The following is a 20,740-nucleotide window of genomic DNA, read 5'->3' as shown; positions in this document are numbered from 1 at the left end:
TCTGGGTTTTGGGTGGCAACAAGCTCCCCTCCAAGACACTGCAAAGGCCTGTGCTTTCTAGAGGAAGAGAAGATTGGTTATTAATTTCATGTATCTTCTGGACACTAATCCTAAGTCCCTTCAATATAGAAATAAGAGCTGCTACTCTTGGTATGGATTCTGAAGTCATTTCATACGCTGAGTGCTTACAGCAATGGATGAGACATTGTTCTCATGTTCCTGGGGGAAAGAATGTTACCCAGATGATGATGGTGGAAATATATGCCAAGAGTTGTTTTATTAGAAAGAAGCACATTTGTCAGCTACAAATTTTGTATGGATGCTCTTCTTCGTAAGTCTGTAAAATTAAGGAATATCAATTACATTTCAGATGATTAATGGTGATCAGATGAAACTGATCAGATAAAACTGATCACTATTAATCATCTGAAATGCAATAGATATTCCTTGATTTTATTGACCTGGGATGAAAAAACTCACAGATGAATATAAGTTATATTCTTAAATTGGGATTTAAATATTGGTTCTAGTATTAAAACCCTTTACAGAAGGCAAAGTGCACAGCCCTTCATTTTGCTGTGAATCATGGAGAGACTGAAATTATTAAAATGTTGATATCATCCTATTCTGGTGGCATGGATATTGTTACTGCAGCTAATAAAGTCATCAGACTGCTTCACAGGCAAGTTTTCTACCTATCATTCTGTATACAGACTTTTAGTCTTCACATGTTAAATTAGAAATTGCAAAGAGCAGTTAGTACTAATGGAAGCAAAGATTATGTAGTTTAAAAGAAAAGAACAAAATAGCAAAGACCCTGTGTATCAACTGGAATTGCTTGTGTTCCTGGGGAATGGGAGTATAATGTTAAAGAAATTTCACAGAATAAAATCTCCTATGGCATATTCTGAATCGAGTTCAGTGGATATAGGATCAAAATTAATTTTCTGTATGCTAAAGAAGTCTACAAACAAGGTCTTCCAAGCCTTTTCTAATCTGTTCCAATTTCTCATATTTATTTTATCTCCATTTTTAATGACAATAATGGAGCAGATACATATGGATATTTTACCTTTCCCAACCTAATCCCTTCTGCTAATCCCCCAATTATACATAAATGGTTTCAAAAGATAAAGTTTTAGGAAATTATAACCAAGTTGCCAAAAACGCTAAAAAATTTGTGACATTTGACAGAAATACACATCAGGGAAAATTTATTGAACTGTAGGCTTACTAGGTGCTAGGATAGGAAACAAGCAGTGTAGACTGGAAATTCAATTCTTGTGGAAAGACAAGTACCAAATGCTCCCCATGTGAGTGAAAGAGTTTTCTGAGTTGAGCCTTCAGTCTCTCCGTCTCTTACACACACACACAGACACACACACACACACACACACACAGTCAGAGTAGTTGATATATTTTCAATAGGTAACCAGACCTGGAAATCTATCCATCTAAATATCTCTTAGAAAAAAAGCAGATCACGAGGTCAGGATATCAAGACCATCCTGGCCAACACAGTGAAACCCCGTTTCTACTGAAAATACAAAAAATTAGCAGGGCGTGGTGGCGGGCACCTGTAGTCTCAGCTACTCCGGAGGCTGAGGCAGGAGAATGGCGTGAACCCGGGAGGCAGAGCTTGCAGTGAGCCGAGATCGCGCCACTGCACTCCAGCCTGGGCGACAGAGCAAGACTCTGCCTCAGAAAGAAAAAAAAAAAAAAAAAAAGAATCTCTAGCTACCAATATAAGATCTCTTTCTAATGAATGTACGCATTTGCAAAACCACCAGCCACGATAGGGTATGTGTGAAGAGAAAGGAACTCCCACTTAGGATGAATTTGCAAACTAAAATTGTATAGCATAAAAGAAAACTTATAAAAAAAAAAGTCAACAAAAAGCCAATTTACTGCACTCCAGCCTGGGCGACAGAGCAAGACTCCGTCTCAAAAAAAAAAAGAAAGAAATAATAGGGGAATCTGAAGAGAATTTTGAGATAAAGATATATGAGACCTTAAAAAATTTAAAGGGAGGTTAATAAGTTATGTAAAAGTAAGTATATGAAGACAACATAGAATTGTAAAAACAGGTTGTCATATATGAATCTAGGATTGGTGATATGAAAATGATACAGTAAAATAAAAAAGTTAAAAAGGAGCCATTGAAATAAAATTAAAACTCAATAGACTAACCTCTAGACCAGAGATTCTCAAACTGTTGCAGATTGGAATCATGTGGGTAGCTCATAAAATCCCAGTGCCAATTAATAACCTTGAATATATAAAATATCTGGGATGAGTGGCAGGAATTAAAAAAAAAAACTCTTTGATTTCAATGTGTAGCCAATTTAGAAACCCAATGATTTGGTTACTGTTGAAGTGTATCTTCAGAAAACAGCCTTAATATATTAATATGCATGAGATGAAATTATCTTAGGTAACTGGGTACTTAATGTTATAATTTATTCCCTAAAATTACTAAATATAACTAATATATTTTAAATATAATGCAACCTCTTGTCATATTTTGGGTGAAAATTAGCAAACTGATTCTGAAATTCATATATAAAAGGCCAAGAATACTTGAGACAATCTTGAAGGAAAGAAATGAGATTTGCTAATCTCAGCACTTTGGGAGGCCGAGGTGGGTGAATCACGAGGTCAGGAGATCGAGACCATCATGGCTAACACTGTGAAACCCCGTCTCTACTAAAAATGCAAAAAAAAAAAAAAAAAAAAAATTAGCCAGGGGTGGTGGCAGGTGCCTGTAGTCCCAGCTACTCTGGAGGCTGAGGCAGGAGAATGGCGTGAACACGCGAGGCGGAGCTTGCAGTGAGCCGAGGTCACGCCACTGTACTCCAGCCTGGGCAGCAGAGCGAGACTCCATCTCAAGTGGGCGACAGAATGAGACCCGTCTCAAAAAAAAAAAAAAAAAAAATTATTAACATGTTTTAAGGTGGCGCTTTAATGTAGATTGAAAACTTTTATTTGCTTTTTTAATTAACATTACCCTTATGACTGGCTGTGAGATGATACCAAAATGTTTTCTATCCTCTCCATAATTATTTTTGGCTTCATAAAAACTCAGAAAAGTTAACGCTGCTATTTAACTTTTGCCAAAGAGGAGTGTCCCAAAGAGGGACTTTTTGAATCCCGCAGGTGAAATTGAGACATATCTTGCATGTAGCTATTGTTATTCCTCATGATCATAGCAGTACCAGCGATTTCTTTGCCTCTTCTGTCTTGGGACAGATGTTACTCCTCACTTCAGAACATCTTCATGGTGATTTTACAGGAGAAAACAGGTTTCCTAAAGGATAAGGAAGAAAATATTGTGATGTATTTGGTGTTTTCCTGTTATTATTACTTTGAAAATGCTACCCTAATCAGAATCAAATTATATATTTTGAAAGCTTACTAATTCTTTAACATTCTATCATGTAGTTCTATGATTAGTTAAATTCACTTTCTGAATAAGTAGCTTTATTAAATACATTTGTATTTACATCAATAGTACTTTAATTATAATGTTTATAATTCTGTTTTTTCAGAGCTTCATTATTTGATCACCGTGAACTGGCAGACTATTTAATTTCAGTGGTAACTATTCCATTTACTGGTTTATTTTTATTACTATTTATAGTTGAAAAAAATCATATGATTACATAATAGGGATTTTCAAAAATAAATCAAATTTTAATTTATTGCTTATCAGCAAATAATGTGATGTGTACAAAAGGATGATCGACACACTTGGAAACAGAGTATATTGTATATGAATATGTAACAGCCAAACATTACTGTGAACTTAGAAGTGTCAAAGCATGCTTTTGGATATCCATATCAGTGTTTTTAGTGCAGGAAGCTGGCAGGTACATTGCAAGGAAAGCTGTTCCCATGGCCTGTTAGAGGGTCCTAAGGGAGTGTGAGCTTGGGTGGTGATCCTTCTTCAGCCCTGATTGCTTTGAGGTGGAGGCAGGACAGGCAGCACTGGGGGAAGCTCCTACCTCAGCTGCCTCAGTGCCACCTTTACAAACAATGAAAAACTGAGGAGCTAAAAAATATTGTCAAAGGTTTATTACAAGAGAAAGCTTCATTCTCTTGTAATGAAGAGAAAGCATGAGATCTTTTTCACTCTAAGAAGTGGAATCAGTCAGCTTTTGAGTTGAACTTTAATAAGCCCCTTAGAGAGCTAAAAGTGTGGTGAATTTATTTAAGTGGCACCATATCAGCAATGACGGATTTCCGTTGGTCGTATTGAACATTTTGTGTTGTCAATAACAACTATTGAAATTGTCACACTTACATAGAAGAGTCCTGGGGAGACTCATTATATACTTTAAACTATGCATTATATACCATAAACTTTAAACCATGGTCATTCATGGTTTCCTGCAAAGGCTGCCATCTCTTCACCAGGAAAGAGAAATGTGGCCTCACTGACCACCATGGAGCTTGCCAAGGGGGTGCTGCCCCCATTGTCATTTATACTCAGTGGGTCCCAAAAGAACATGGAAATATCCACATTTGGAGTTTAAGCTATTAGTATTTTTTATTACTCTGTGTAAAGTACAGAATTCTTTCCATGGAATTTTAAAAGGGCTTTGATTTCTTGTCATATCAAATATTATAATACATAATGGTTAACATTGACTTATTCATTTTAACAATATAGGTTTAATGTGATTTTTAAATATAAATTTTCTCAAATAAATGTTTGACTAAAATTTTATTTTAGGATTTGAGTGATGTCAATTTAATTATTTCAGTTCATCTATTTCAGATAAAATAGGATTTTTTAAAAAGGGAATTTTTTGTGAATTTTTCTTAAGTCATAGATGTAATAAATTTGGAAGACTTTTATAATTATAGTCATTTAAAATTATAATTATAGTCATTTAAAAATTATTTTTTACAGTGGATACTAAACTATTGGTCTAGGTAAAAGGATATTATTTTTATGGTTTATGTAGCAACTAGAGCTATTGCTGGGTGTCAGTATAAAGCCTAACATGTGAGAATAATTTCTTGCTGAAATTATTAAAGAATGCCTTGATTTCTGATGATACAATATATGAATTATGGAGAAATTTCAAATAGTTCTATAATTAGTCATATACTTTAGTGCTAGCCATAATATAGACACTCTGTATCAATAAATTAACCTTATTTAGAGATTGCAATATATGGTGATTTATCTGTTTGTAAGCTCCTTGTTGAATGGCTTGATTTTTAGAGAGCAGATATTAATAGCATTGATTCTGTAGGACGCTCTCCACTTATACTAGCAACTGCTTCTGCATCTTGGAATATTGTAAATTTGCTACTCTCTTAAGGTACCAAGAGGGACCAAGCCAAGTCTTTGGAAGTATTACTCAATTTGATTAGATGAACATTTATTAACCATCTATTGTGTGCCGGGCCCTGGGCCAGGTGCTGTAAATACAAAGATAAACAGAACACTTTTCATGTCTAGAATAATTTTCAGTACAGTAAGGGAGCAATGCTTAAAAAGATAATTTCAGAACAATAGCAGATAACATTTATAAAGCAATTGTTATACCCCAGGCATTTATTGAACATTTAATCAACTGTCTTTCAATGTCCTATGTGGTGTAGGTACTATAACTATCCCTGTTTTAGATTCTAACCTGGGCCTCTGAAAACAAAGAAGTGAGGTGTCCTTCTCTGCTATCCTCTTCTTTCTTGATCTCTAATGTATGTATATTTATATTTTTATATTTTCTGCTCTGAAAGGTAAGGCCTCATGTATTTATGTAATGTATCACATATTTTCTACCCCACTTACACACACAGAGACACACACACACACACACACACGTAGTAAGCCCATTTTTAATTATGCTTAGTTTTCTCATCTAAACAACATTTCCTGTAAACTAAAAGTCAGCAAAATTTTAAGTCAAAATTTTTTTGCAAGTTGAAAATCCACATAAAGGATGCATTAAATAAGTGAATAGAATTTATATTTACATTGTGCTTTTTTTAGGTGCCCAAGTAGACATTAAAGGTAATTTTGGATGTAATTTTCTGCATTTAACTGTACAGCAACTTTATGGATTAAAAAATCTGCCACCTGAATTTTTGCAAGTAATATATATCTATGGATTTCCATTAACTAAGTTGGGTTCAACAGAGGATAAACTAATTTTGTTTATTGTAATTTTTATTATTATCAAAGCTGATTCTGGAATTTTAACAATGTTTTAAAATAAAGATGACATATTTGAATAGTTATAACAGGGTGATGGTGGTAGTGATGATGGTGATGATGATAATTAATTGTATTGAGTTTTTTAAGTTACAGAAGGATTTCATGTGCTATCATGTATGATAAGTATACATCCTTAATTAGTTTGATTTTCTTCATTCTTTGATCATTAGGATTTGCATATCAGTGGAAAAACCAACTATGGGTATGAATTATCAATACTCCACCATCAATTAAGAAAACCTACTCAGCACACTTGACTTGCTGAGGACAGGTTAAAAGCATTATTTTCATATTTATATTCACCAGTTAATACTGGGTGACTATCAAGTGCATGTGAAATACAACATATTTTTATAGTAAATAGAATTCAATATTGTCACTGTCTTTAATAAAGAATCAAGAATATATATGTATTTGAAAATTTTCAGCAAAAATAGCAAAATGATAATTGATTGGACTAAGCTACTCATTTGTCATTCATTTTTAATTTACTATACATATAAAAGATAAAGTAAACCTAATTTTAACATCACTTCCATTTTACCTAACAGAACATATTAACATGAAGCTGTTAGGTGTTACTTAGGGGTGGGAGGAAATGAGAGGAGGAGCAGAAGGAAGGGCTGTGATCAAATATGTTTGAAAAATACTGAGTTAAAAATGTTAAGTATGTTTTCCTACTTGCAGGATCTCTCAGAGCCTTTAATATGGTAATGCACATTACATGGAGACAGAGCATTAAACTTCATTCACATGTATTTTACTCTAATATCCTTTAGGTTATTTACATTTTTGCCCCCAAGGAATACATATTGACCCTTGTTAGAATATATTTTCCTACAGAATAGTTTGAAAACCATCATATTAGCATAATAGCAGAGTTATTTGTATAATATTAATTTTTTCCTATAGATGCAACAGATCAAAGAGCTGGTAATGGATGAAGACAATGATGGGTGTACTCCTCTACATTATTCATGTAGACAGGGAGGCCCTGGTTCTGTAAATAACCTGCTTGGCTTTAATGTGTCCATTCATTCCAAAAGCAAAGATAAGAAATCACCTCTGCATTTTGCAGCCAGGTAAGGGTCAGTCTAGCAATGTATGAACATGTCTTCTTTCTGTTTAATATTTGCTTTGAAAATATGAAACCTAATTTTTTCCAAGTTATGGGCATATCAATACCTGTCAGAGGCGCCTACAAGACCTGAGTGATACGAGGCTTCTGAATGAAGGTGACCTTCATGGAATGACTCCTCTCCATCTGGCAGCAAAAAATGGACATGATAAGGTAGTTCAGCTTCTTCTGAAAAAAGGTGCAGTGTTTCTCAGGTGAGGATATATGATTGGGGTGTTTATATAGTTTCTTTAATTAGCCATTTTCAGGCTATCTTTTCATTATATTTTTAATTATGTTGTCTAACTTTATATTTCACTAAGTAGTTTTATACATTTTATTTTATCATCAACACATAACTTCTTAAATACTGGAAGGGGGCCGGGCGCGGTGGCTCAAGCCTGTAATCTCAGCACTTTGGGAGGCCGAGACGGACGGATCACCTGAGGTTGAGGATTCGAGACTAGCCTGACCAACATGGAGAAACCCTATCTCTACTAAAAATACAAAAAAAAATTAGCTGAGCTTGGTGGTGCATGCCTGTAATCCCAGCTACTCAGGAGGTTGAGGAAGGAGAATCGCTTGAATCGTCTCAAAAAAAAAATAATAATAATACTGGAAGGGAAGTCAGTATTATTTCCAACTGACAAAGACTTTGAAGTTTATAGAGTTGAAGAACCTTGTTCAAGGTCACAGAATAAGTGGCTTTGTACAGAGCCTTTTTCAGAATCTTTGAAATACAGTTTCCTATATTTTAGCTCATCATGCTGCCATCTTCCTATGTAGATACAAAACCATGGTTGTGTATGTGCATGTGTGCACCTACACACACACACAAACATACAAGTTCAAATACCCTACTTTTTCTTCAGTCTGATGAATGGTAGACATAAAAAAACTCCCCTTGAGTGACAACAGGAGACAGTAAAAATTTCTGAACTTCATTATACTTAAAGGAACTCAAGCACAAGAAACAAAACCAAGTTAAAATATGTAAGCATAATAAAATATGTGGCATAGTTAAATGATATTGTTGTAAAAAAAAAAGAAAAAAACCTGGAAATATTTTACAGAGGTATTTCATTTGGTATTTCATCAAAGCAGTAGCAAAGAGCTTATTAGGCTGTTTAGAAACACATTTTCTTAACAGAATATTGATGCCAGCAAATTAAGTGATATAGCTGCAAAAATGAATGCTTTGCTCAGTTTCTTCTGGTTTACAAGAAGGAAATGCCAAGCAACTGACCTGCAAAGGGTACCCAAGTAGAACCAGACCAGACAGTTTTTGCTTAATTACATCATAACTGAAATGGCTCTTATACCCTAAAACATCTGTTCACTAGCACTGAAATTAAATTGTGTCAGGAAATATTTTCTATGTTTAGTTTCAAAAAGTATTAGCAATATGACAAGGCTTCATTATATTTACATCTCAAATTTCTGTGAAAAAGAATAAGCAGTTTTCAAAGTGATTGGGTAAGCATCTTTGAGAGCACAAGAGGAAAGTGTTTCAGACTTGAACTCTTAGAAGAATACGTGACACTAAGCTAAATATCTTATAGCCACGTACTATATTATTAGTAGTATTACCAATAACTATTGACCACAAAGACTAACACCACTTCAAAAAAATTTTTTGGATACAATGTTCAATGAAAAAATAAGACAAGATTTAAGTGGATGTGTATAAGTTCATTATAGCTTTGAAAAAATTATGCATGATACAGACACACTAAGTGTACTTCTCCTACCCCGAAGTGTTTGGTAATGTGTTTATATACTTTCATATCTTAAACCACTAAATAAAAAATATGAGTGGATCACATTACAAATAGATTATTTAAGATCATTGAGCTTGAAATTCACTCATTTATTATAAATATTTCATAAATATTTAGTTGCCATATCTTATTATGCTTTTTGTTGTCATCAGATTTACCTAGAAAGAGCCAAGTGGCATCCCATCCCAAATTTCGTCTTTTAAGTGTATGCACACATCTTTTCTTAACTCTTTATCAGTGACCACAATGGCTAGATGGCTTTGCATCATGCATCCGTAAGGGTACACTCGGACCATGAAGGTCATTCTTGATAGTAATTTGAAGTGCACAGATCACATAGATGAAGACGGGGTACGTACCATGGTCCTCACACTTACCCAAAATCTTGACATACCAGAAACTTCCAGCATTGCCAGAAAACCCTCCTAGACTCCTTCTTCCCTTCCTTGCTCTTTTCCCAGCCTTTTTGGGTGTTTAGCAAGCAGACTCTTGAGGTGAAGTATGAGTCAAAAGGCAACAGAAATGGGAGAATACCAACGGGTGGATGAATGTTTAGGAAACCACTAGATTCACAGAGGCTGGTCCACAGGCCATTGTGAGTTGACAATAAAGCTTTTACTCCGTGGTAGACTCAGAAAAATAAAGGAAGGTGTAAGTTTTCATTAAAATAGGTGCTTTATTTTGAAGTATATTGACTTAAAGGACTGCCCTTTATTGTACTATTATGTCATTCCTTCTTTTAGGGAGAGTAACTATTGAAATGTACATTTGTTCTTAAAATGATGGAGATGGACAATTGTTGTTGCCTTTTTCAAAAAAATAGTCTTTATGTGGGGAAACTAAAAATTGGCAACCTTATAACAGTCTCTGAATTTTCAAAAAGTGTACAAGCTTGGGAAACCCCAAATTTGTAAGCCACTGCTCTACAAGATGATAAATCTCAGGAGTATTTTCTTCTGTGTTCAACCCAACATCTGTACCCTGAAAGCTTGTCCTCTGTCCGTATGGAATCATCCCATTGCAAAAACAGCACAAAACAACCCCCTTGGAATTCATTCTCTCTGTTTTTTTTTTTCTCTCTCTCTGTTTCTTTCTCTCTCTGTCTCTGTTTCTCTCTCTCTCTTTGTGTCCCTCTCTCTGTCTCTCTCTCTCTCACACACACACACACACACACAGACCCACTTCCCACACATACAAAAACAGACCCACTTCCCACGCATGCACACTCACACCATTTTTGAACTATAAACTCATTACTTTGAAGCTTGAACACCAGTTTTAAATGCTATGTGTTTTGGTATTAAATCGTTAGTGTTGCAAATGTCTTTTAGGCAGTTCAGCCATGAAACAAGGCAGATTAGGCATTGTCACCACATTTTCTGTGTCCGTTTCTTCAAAAGAACACTGCACTTCACTTTGCTGCAAGGGAAGGCCATGCCAAAGCCTTTGCACTTCTTCTGAGCCACAATGCTGACATAGTCCTGAACAAGGAGCAGGCCTTCTTTTTGCACCTTGCACTTCACCATAAGAGGAAGGAGGTGGTTCTTTCGACCATCAGGAGCAAAAGGTACACTGTCGTCCTGTCCACTGTCATTTAGTGTTCTCTGGTGTCAGGGATGATTCGAAGTCTGAGAGAAAATAAATGAGTTTTAGCCATTAATCACAATTTTAAAATATCAGATGTTTACCTAAATTTTTAAGAAGTCTTTTATTTTTAATTTTTGTGTGTACATAGTAGGTGTATATATTTATCAGATACATGAGATGTTTTGATACAGGTGTGCAATGCATAATAATCACATCAAGGAGAATGGGGTATCCGTCCTCTCAAGCATTTATTCTTTGTGTTACAAGCAATCCCGTTGTACTCCTTTAGTTATTTTTAAATGTTTACATAATTTTTAAATGAATATTTTTAGTGACAACAGGCACATTACTTTATGTCTCTGATCTTCAGTTTATATTTCTTAACAAAATAAAATATGGGCACATTAAGACCAAGCTTTGCAGCACTCTTATGGGACTCCAGGGGTTTAGGCATGTGTATTGTCTGGCACCATGTCACTGTCAGCAAACTTCACACTACCCTCCCTGAACTTGCCTGACATGTGCCAATAGAAACCCTAAAAGTGGATGCTGGCAAAAATATTACCCCAAAATATTACCCAAGGTAAATCCAGATTGTTATCCATGCCCTTTAATGGGATATCTCTTGGCAAATAATTTTTATGGTTGTGGGTTTCTAATCCATGTTCTAAGAGTTTTAATTATGAAGTTAGAGGGTAGTTTGTCTAATTTCTCATAATATCTCATAATATCACTTTCTGTATAATCACAGATAGACATGCACAAGGGCTCAGTGTCACCCAATAGTAGACACAGAATGAACAATTCCACATTCAAGGCAGATCAAGCCCTTGTTTTTGAGCATGGACAGCCTCAAAAATCTCCTGCTGATAGTTCCTTTAAAGCACTTTTTAATGAAAGTGTTCAACCAGAACTTTTCCGTTGATAATACAGATATACTGGATGGGTTTTACTGGTAGAGTTAACAGAAAATTAGATAGGATCTTGGAGATAAACGGGCTCTTCTTTGCATCCTGCTGTAGATTTAGTTCCTCCTTGGTATGGTAAGCACCTTCTTACCCTGTTCAATTGGATGATAATGAAGAAAAAGGGCAAACTTTTCTTTGCAGAGTCTGTGCTTATCAATGCACTTTACATGTGTTAATTTGTAGTTTAATTCATGAATTAGCTATTAAATATTGATCTAGTACTACATTGATGGTGTAGGTATGTGAATGTGGAATCTGTACCGAACATGATTAGGACTGTAAGTACTTACTAGTTTATGATTTCGGGAGAGAAAGAAGATATAGTCCCAGCTTCTTTGAAAGACATTTAGAAGAAGAGACAGAACAATGATTGTAACAGCAATCCCAAAATTTGCCCATATTCCTAATGTCTATTAACAGACAAGGATCCTATTACTGGGTTGATCTCGGTTTACATATTGTTTCCATCAGAACTAAGGGCAAGCACTGCATTTCATGAATAAGCTTAAGTTTAGATTTCTCCTAAAGAAATAATCTTGAGTTTCAACTGTTGTGCAGAACAGAAGTTTGAAGACCTGTGCTTGTCTTATGTATTCACTTTTTACAGATGGGATGAATGTCTTAAGGTTTTTAGTCATTATTCTCCAAACAATAAATGTCCAATTTTGGAAATGATAGAATACCTCCCTGAATGCATGAAGGTAAACTCTCTAAAACAAAACTCTTCCTGGGTTTATGCTTGGCATATATGATGTGAGGATTTATTGTTATAATCACAACCTAATAATAAAAAGTTCCATCATGAAATAAAGCTTCTAGTTTCCCATAGGCTATAAGGGAATTTAGACAAGAAGTATTTAATGAGGACCTTCTTGAATTAAAGAATCCTATTCATTATTACGTGTAATACAGGATAATATGGTAAACAGATTTTTTTATTCAAACAATCCACGCCTGTAACAGACTATAAACCAGTGTTTGCTGGCTGAATAAAACCTTTATATGTGTTTTGTTTGGCATGCATGTTATTGCTCTTTCAAATTTGCATGAATTGCTAACATTTGAAACCAGGATGCTTTCCTTAAGGTTCCAGTTATCTGGCTTCTCGTAAGAATGAAATTTGGTACCTAAGCCTGCCTTCTCACAAGGCAGGAATTGCTGGGTTCAGCACCAGATGCTTCCCGTGGATGGGGCAATCACTCTCCTATTTGAAACGCCCCAGTTCTCCCTTTTGTACATTGGGCCTAGTGCCCGGTGTTAGTTGTCACATATAGCCATTCTTGTGCAATTGCTTTCCTTAGAGTAGAGAAGTATTGAATTATGGCTCTATCCCAACTGTAAAGATTAAAGCTTGCCCTAGGATAGCCAATATCTCAAGAACAATGGGAAAGAGTTCTTACATTTGGCATGGTTCCTTTATTTGCATGACGTGCCTGGCCTCTGTGGGTTTTTAAACATGTGACTCTCTATGCTACATTAAATACACACCCCACATATGACCTGACACTCCATACAAGACAAATATGCACAAACTGTTGAGCAGATGAGTATTAAAGGATGCAAATAAAAGATCTAGGAAAGTTGGGATTTGAGGGTTGGGACAGACAGAAAATCAGAATCACTTCAGATTTCACGCAAAGGGAAAAATATATTGAAATGCTGGGGGAGGCAGTAAGATATAGTGACAGAGGGAATAAAAGCCCAGATTTGGAGCCTTCTGGAGGTCATGGGATTTAATTCTGGTGCTATCTCTTGCTATACTGCTTTAGATAAGTCATTTCACCTCAGAATTTATTTTCTGTTTTATTTATGTCTAAAACAATGATGCTGATGCTGAGTTTACAAAGTGATTACAAAAGTAGGGGTAAAATATATAAAGTGCTAAGGGCAATGGTCAGTACATAATTTACCTCCTACTGTTTTATACTGCTTATGTGGTTATTAGTATTACTAGCATTTTGTTTTTATTTATTGAATAAGGACTTACTATGTGCTAAACATTATGTGCATTTTTTTCTTTATAATGCCTAATATAATAAAAACTGGAGCCAGTCTAGTACGTATGTACTGGTACAAATAGTGTACAGATTATCTTGTTAGGTGGCTAAATCTCATCGAAGGACACATAAATACTCAAGGTTGAAAACAATCTCAAACTTTCTTATTCAGTGATTATAGTTGTTGAAATCTGTCTTAATGAATAATCAGAGATACAGACAGATTTATATAGAATGTTTCCTGCAGCATCATTAATAATTATAAAAAAGGTGAAATATTCACATGTGAAAACATAGTAGAGAATTGAAATTATACCACAATGTTAATAAAAATGGTCTGTTATGGGATTATGAATAGTTTTTAATTTCTTCCTTATGCTACTATGTTTTCTATATAATTTTCTATGATGACTTCTATTTGGTATTTTGGTATTTTGAATACTTTTTAACAAAATTAATGAACTTAAATGTCTTAATTTAGCTCAATATAACACATTTGAATTACTTACACAACATTTCTGAAAAGTTGCTCCTGCAATCTGCCCAGCCCCCAGCCAAGGCAGTCCATCCTTTATTTTGCCGATGTTGATTATTAACAAGTTTACAAGCTATAATAAATAACCAGACCTGCCTGTTTCTGCCTTGAACAGCACTACTGACTAGTCTTGTCTTTATTTTTCATAATGTTTGTTGTGATCCCCAGTAATGCCATCCAGTCACCAGTAGAGTCTTCCTTTAAGTTTTCTTAGTCCCGTTGGTACCTGACAGCACCCAGGGTCCTGTTTCTTCCCTTTTGGATATAGTCGGATCATCTACCCTCAAATTCTGCAGATGGCATTCACCAGATGCCCCAGGAGCTCCTGGATGCATTGGTGGCGCCATATGGGGTATTGTGTCCAGTCTGGTTCCAAGAGGGCAGCCTGGCCAAGTGGTATTTCTTTCTCAGGATCATAAATTTGGACCACCAGATTTGAGATGTCTCAAATTGTTTATGCAGCCCCACAAAAATAGTTCTTTTCCACACACCATAGGGGTGGCTCTAGTGTGACCCTATAAGTGTTCTCTCCCTGAGTTAACTATCTAGAGGGTCTTCATCTATTTCTTGTTACAGCATCTATCCCCCACTATCCTGTCCACTGCCCTCTAACCCATACTCTCTCTGTGTTGCTTGGCATATGAGGTATAGGAACAAACACATTACTCCAGACTGGGGCAATTCAGAAGACTGAACCTAAATCATGGAAAGACTCCAGACCTGGGATGAAAAATCTTGATTAGGGACAATAAGTTGTCACTGTAAGAAACTGAGTAAAGGAATCAGACAGATTGACTATCCCTTATCCAAACTGCTTGGGACCAATAGTGTTTTGGATTTCAAGATATTGGCCTATATATAACGGGGTATCATGGGGATGAGATCCAAGTGTAGATACAAAATTCATTTGTGTTTCATATAATTCTTAAAAGCATAGCCTACAGTTAATTTTATACAATATTTTTAATAATTTTGTGCATGAAACAAAGTTTAGGTACTTATGTGTGGAATTTTCCACTTGTGACATCATGTGGGTGCTCAAAAAGTATTGGATTTTGGAGCACTTAGAATTTTAGATTTTCAGATTATGATTGCTCAACCTGTAATCTATATATGCTTTAGGAGCCCAGAAAGACATCAAATCTTGGGCAAAACTAGTGGAATATCTCTTACCCAAATTTTAGTACATGCAATTTTACTCTCAAGCACATGGTATTTTTCTGAATCACCTGGTTATTTCTGAAACATGCAGATGTATTTGTAACACTTTGTATTGTAAACTTTGTTCCTGGATGACATAGATTATAATTTATCCTTGAGATGCAAGAAGCCAAGAAAAGGGAGAGAAATATCTTGTGTGTTATTTTAGAAATGGGATAAAATTCTTTCTAATATATAGTGGCCTGCCCAATATCTTAGGTGGTTTTTCTGTTTGAAAGGTACTTTTAGATTTCTGCATGTTGCCTTCCCCAGAGGATAAGTCCTGCGAAGACTACTACAAAAGTTTATTTTATCATAATAATTTGAAATTTGCTTTTTTTATGTTCTTTGAAAAATATTAAAAATGTTATTACTATCAATGTGTAATCTACTGGAGATGGCAAATACTGGTCTCATTTTTTTCATATTATTGTATTATCTACTTGTGAAATAATTTTTCCCTTACCTCCTCAGTTTTCCTCTAATATTTTAATAGTTTCTAATAGCATCATTTAGTGTTATGTCTAGTCTTTATATTTCCTTGGGTAGTTTTGCCTTAATAATGAAGATCTAAAATATCTAAATGATCTTTTGAGAATTACTCTTTTTCCATGACTGTGAGGTATAAAGCAATTGAATAACAGCCTTCCAGGATGTTTATTTTTATAATTAATATGCAATAATATAATATCTTTTTTCCACTCGAAATGTTTCAACTTTGTTCAAATCACTTAATTTTTAGCAAAATTGTATACTTGTATGTTTGATTTTTCAAGAATTATTTTGTGGATTCTGTACTTGACTAACTACTTTTTAAAAATTTTCTACAGATCAAGTATAATTTCAGATATCTTCAATGCCCATTAGAATTAACAGAAAATATAACACCTACAAAGAATATCACATATAAACCTCTTGCAGCCCTCAATGTAAGTTCGGTGTTTTCATTATCTAGGTAGTTTCTAGCCGGGTTCTAAAATGTTTTAATACAATAGTCCCACATTAGGTGGATGGGGAGAATTCCAGTTGTATAATTCTATGCCCGTGTCTGCCATGTGACTCAACCCTTTATTTTTTAATAAAGAAAGCAATCATTTTTTTCAGTTGCTATAAAGTTCTACCCTTCTTTTCTAATGGTCACGTAAGACCTGCTCCAAACCAGAATCAAATAAACCATGGACAACACAGGTAACACTTGCCACCTCTATCCACCTGCATATTCAAGAGTTTCCTCTAGTATAAACTCCAGGAAAATGCAAAGGGTGATATTTTACAGTCACAGCTTTCAAGTTCGGTCAGCCGCTGGGCTCCAAGACAAACTGACCATGGAGAGGTGCCTTCCAGAGGGATGAACCCAGTCTGAAGTAGGCTTTGAACACACACCATGGACTTGAACTTCCCAAGTAACTTGTTCCAAAGCAGCTCTTATTTCAAAGATACTTTTACATTTCTAGCCAATGAAGCAATCAAAACCATGCATATGATCCCCTTCAGTCTAAATCAAAGGTCTCAAACTGAAATAAGTACAGAGAAAACAGTAATAGACAAGTAACTTAAACTCCTGGTTAAAAGGACAGTGGCTACTGGGTTCAACAAATCATTGCCATGTGGCAATAGCAGCCCATACTTGTGTAAATATTGACAACAAATTAAAATTGTGTGCATGCAAAACAAAACAGAGCAAAACAGATTTGAGGACTGGATTTGAAAATTTTCGTCTAGACTCGTGCTATTTAATATGGGAGCCATTAGTCACATGTGGCTACTTGAATTAAAACTAGTTAAAATTAAATGAAGTTTATAATTTTTTCAGTCACACTAGACACATTTCAAGTGCTCAGCAACCCATTTGACTTGCAGCTCTTATATTGAACACCACAGGTAGAAGACATTTTTGTCACTGCAGAAAGTTCTATTGGGCAACACTGCTGTAGGCCAATAAGGAATTTTCATTCACCTTCAATGAGTTCATTTCCCAACCCTGGAGCCTTTGGTACAGACCGTGGCTGCAGTCATCACCCAAAGTTAAACCTATAAGGCTTACCGAGCACTTGGAGTGTGGAGAATGCAGACTCATGGGGATTTTATGCCCTCAACACTGGTGATGGCAACTGACTCACCTTTGCTGTAAGAACTTCAGCTCTCCTGGAGTATGTTATGTTTTGCTATTAGTATAGTTTATGATCGATAGTCCAGTGATCTAATAGTAACTACACTACAGTTATACTTAGAACAATTGTTGCATATGTATGTGTTTCTTAATTTTAATTTTTAAAATAGGCAATACTTCTATCATAAAGAAAATGTATCTTTTTTTTTTTTTGGTCTCCACCATCAGAATAAGAATAGGAGGAAATAAGATCTATGTGGCATCTAAAAAGAAATAGACAATATGTAACAATGGGCAATGTATAATTTAAATGAAATAGGCTCACTTGGATACAGTGCACTCAGTGTCAAACCAGCACAAGAGTTTATGATGTCTTAATAGCTTAGCAAACCTTGCCTTAGATATAAGTGAGCTGAGTGGGGCTTTTCAGGAAGGCAGCTGGCCTGATTGGAAATTGTTTTGCACAGAAAGTTTGAAAGTCAGATGGACCAAATAGGAGAAGATAAGAAATCAGATACTGAGATTAAGACAAACTGGATCCAGTGAGAGGCTATTTCATTAATGGTTCATGCAAGAGTAGAGCTTCCTTAGAAACTCTATTAGCACAGCTACAAACACGTTGGATACTTTAAGTCTTATTTACTCTTCATTTGGGTGATATTTAAACTTACATTGTACTTATATACCTTAAGGGGTAGGTTTGCCATATTTGTTAATAGTTTAAAAGCAGAGTTACAAGATTTCAAAACATAATAAGAGGATTATTTTAATGAAACCCATGGAAAACAACTATCTGTATGTGTCTCTAGTATGGTTTTTGAATATTAGTAACATTTTAATTAAGTGAGTTCCTCTTACAAATATGTTTCCATATTTTTCATTTTAGCTTGAGAAAAACATTAATTTTAAACGGAAAAAAAAGTCACATCTACATGGAAATTTAGTTGAGATCTCAAAAAACAATAGATCCTGCCAGGTTTTTTTTTCCCCCAAGAATAGCTAGATATGTAGTTTTATGGGTTCCACTGGGCATCCAACTGACAACGAATATTTGCAACAAGGGTTTCTTTAATTCCCCAAGAATACTATATACAAATATATCTCAATTACTTTTCAAATGGTTGGGGTAAAAATAAGTTGAAAATAAAAAAGTGAACCTAGAAATATACAGTTGTTGATGACACAGTAGTAGTTTTTAAACTGGAATCTCTAGCTTCTTGAATCATAATTATTGTGGTTCGTTTATTAAAATGAAGGTTCCTAAGGCCCATCTTAGACCTACTAACCCAGAACATTTGGGAGTAGACCTAGGAATCTAATTTTTAAATAAGCCTCTCAGAGGAATTTTATGAACACCAAGATAGAAAAAGTCTAATACAGTGCTGATGAGAATTATAACAGGTTTTCCAAAATGTAGGTGGATGTTCAGTCCAAAAATGTAGAAGTTGTTTGGTGGAATAATCTTGGAAACTACAAACAAATCAAAGTTAATACAAGGAGGCTAAAACAAGAAACCCTAACTTCTATCTAAAAGTTGTTCCAGAAAGATGGATTTTTTTTTATTTTTAGAGAGAAAGATGGAGAGAAAAATTAAGCAGAATAATGTCTGAGAATTTTCCAGAAATAAAAGATAGAATTTATCAAATTAAAAATAATCTTCTCCAGGGGCTAAGCAGACCATCCTGGCTGCATCATTTTTACTTGCAAAATGTTAAACAGTAGTGGTATTAATCAACAAGGGACAGTCTAAATAAACTGCTATATCCATACAATAGAATATTAAGCAGTATTTAAAAACAGTATTACTGATAATCTTTAAATAACTTTGATAGATTTCTAGGCTATGTTGTTGAATAAATAAGCAAGTGGAAGACATAAGTTGAGTAAAAACGTAAATACAAAATAATCATATTTTCTATAACTACATGTAAGTTTTTGTACATGCATGTTTGTGTTTAGAAATATAGAAAAGGATTTGGGAGGATGAACAAGAAGTTAGTAATGATGATACTACTGGGGAAATGACGTCATGCCCAGAATTGGGGCATAGGTGTGGTGAGAAGTACAGCCTTATCCAATGTTTCAGTAGTTTAAAAAAGAATTTGTTTATGTATTTCTTTTCTTTTTTGATTGTGGCAAAAAATATAAAGTTAAATTTACTGTCTTAACTGTTTTCAAATGTACAGTTCAGCAGTGTTAATTATTTTCACATTGTTACTCAAGGAATGTCTAGAATTCTTTCATGTTGCAAAACTGAAACCCTGTACTTATTAAACACTAATTTCCCCTCATCCTTCCCCCAGCCCTTGGAAACCACTTTCTATTTTCTGTTTCTACGATTTTCACTAATTTAAGTACTTCATATAAGTGGAATCTTAAAAGTATTTGTACTTCTGTGACTTGCTCATTTCATTTACCATAATCTCCTCAAGGTTCATCCATATTAGAGCATGTGACATGACATTCTTCTTTTTTAAGGCTGAATAATATTCCATTGTGTGTACATACCACATATTCCTTGTCTTTTTAAAGAAATACTACATATTACTTATTTGCATGGAATATGTGAAAGGATGGAATATTTTTCCATCCTTTCACTTTCAGTGTGTTGTTCTTATAGCTAAACTGAGTCTCTTGCAGACAGCATATAGTTGAATCCTGTGTTTTATCCATTCAGTCAATCTTTGTATTTTAATAGAAGAGTTTAACCAATTTAACTTTAAAGTAATTACTGACAGGAAATAACTTACTATTGCCACTTCATTAATTGTTTTCAGTATGTGGTAGCTGTTTTGTCTCTTTTCTCCTATCTTGCTGTCTTCTTTTGTGTGTCATTGATATTTTTCTTGTAGTGATATGTTTTGATTCCCTTACTGTTTCCTTTTGTGTATATTATATACATATTTTCTTATCAGTTAACATTGCAATTAAATCAAATATCTTAAATGTGTAAGAATCTATTTTAAACTGATAACAATTTAATTTCAACTGCATAGAAAAACTCTACTCCTTTGTATTACTTCATCCACGTCCACTTTTATGTTCTTGATGATGCATAATACTGCTTCTTAATTGCATATCCATTAACATAGATTTAGAGTTACTTTCTATGGTATTGTTTAAGTACTTTTATGCCAGATTTAAAAGTAATTTTTTTGCTTATAATATAACCAAATTCTATAATTGTCTATATGTTGACCTTTACCAGAGAGT

General features: G+C 34.6%; 1 pseudogene; it reads left to right on the top strand.

Annotated features, from left to right (window-relative positions):
* The window catches only part of LOC100432526 (transient receptor potential cation channel subfamily A member 1-like), a 57,412-nt pseudogene that overhangs the window by 14,353 nt on the left and 22,319 nt on the right, over nt 1-20,740 (top strand).

This window comes from Pongo abelii, chromosome 7 (genome assembly GCF_028885655.2).
Source record: "Pongo abelii isolate AG06213 chromosome 7, NHGRI_mPonAbe1-v2.0_pri, whole genome shotgun sequence".
Taxonomy (NCBI): Eukaryota; Metazoa; Chordata; class Mammalia; order Primates; family Hominidae; genus Pongo; species Pongo abelii.
This window is presented reverse-complemented; position numbering and strand designations above follow the sequence as displayed.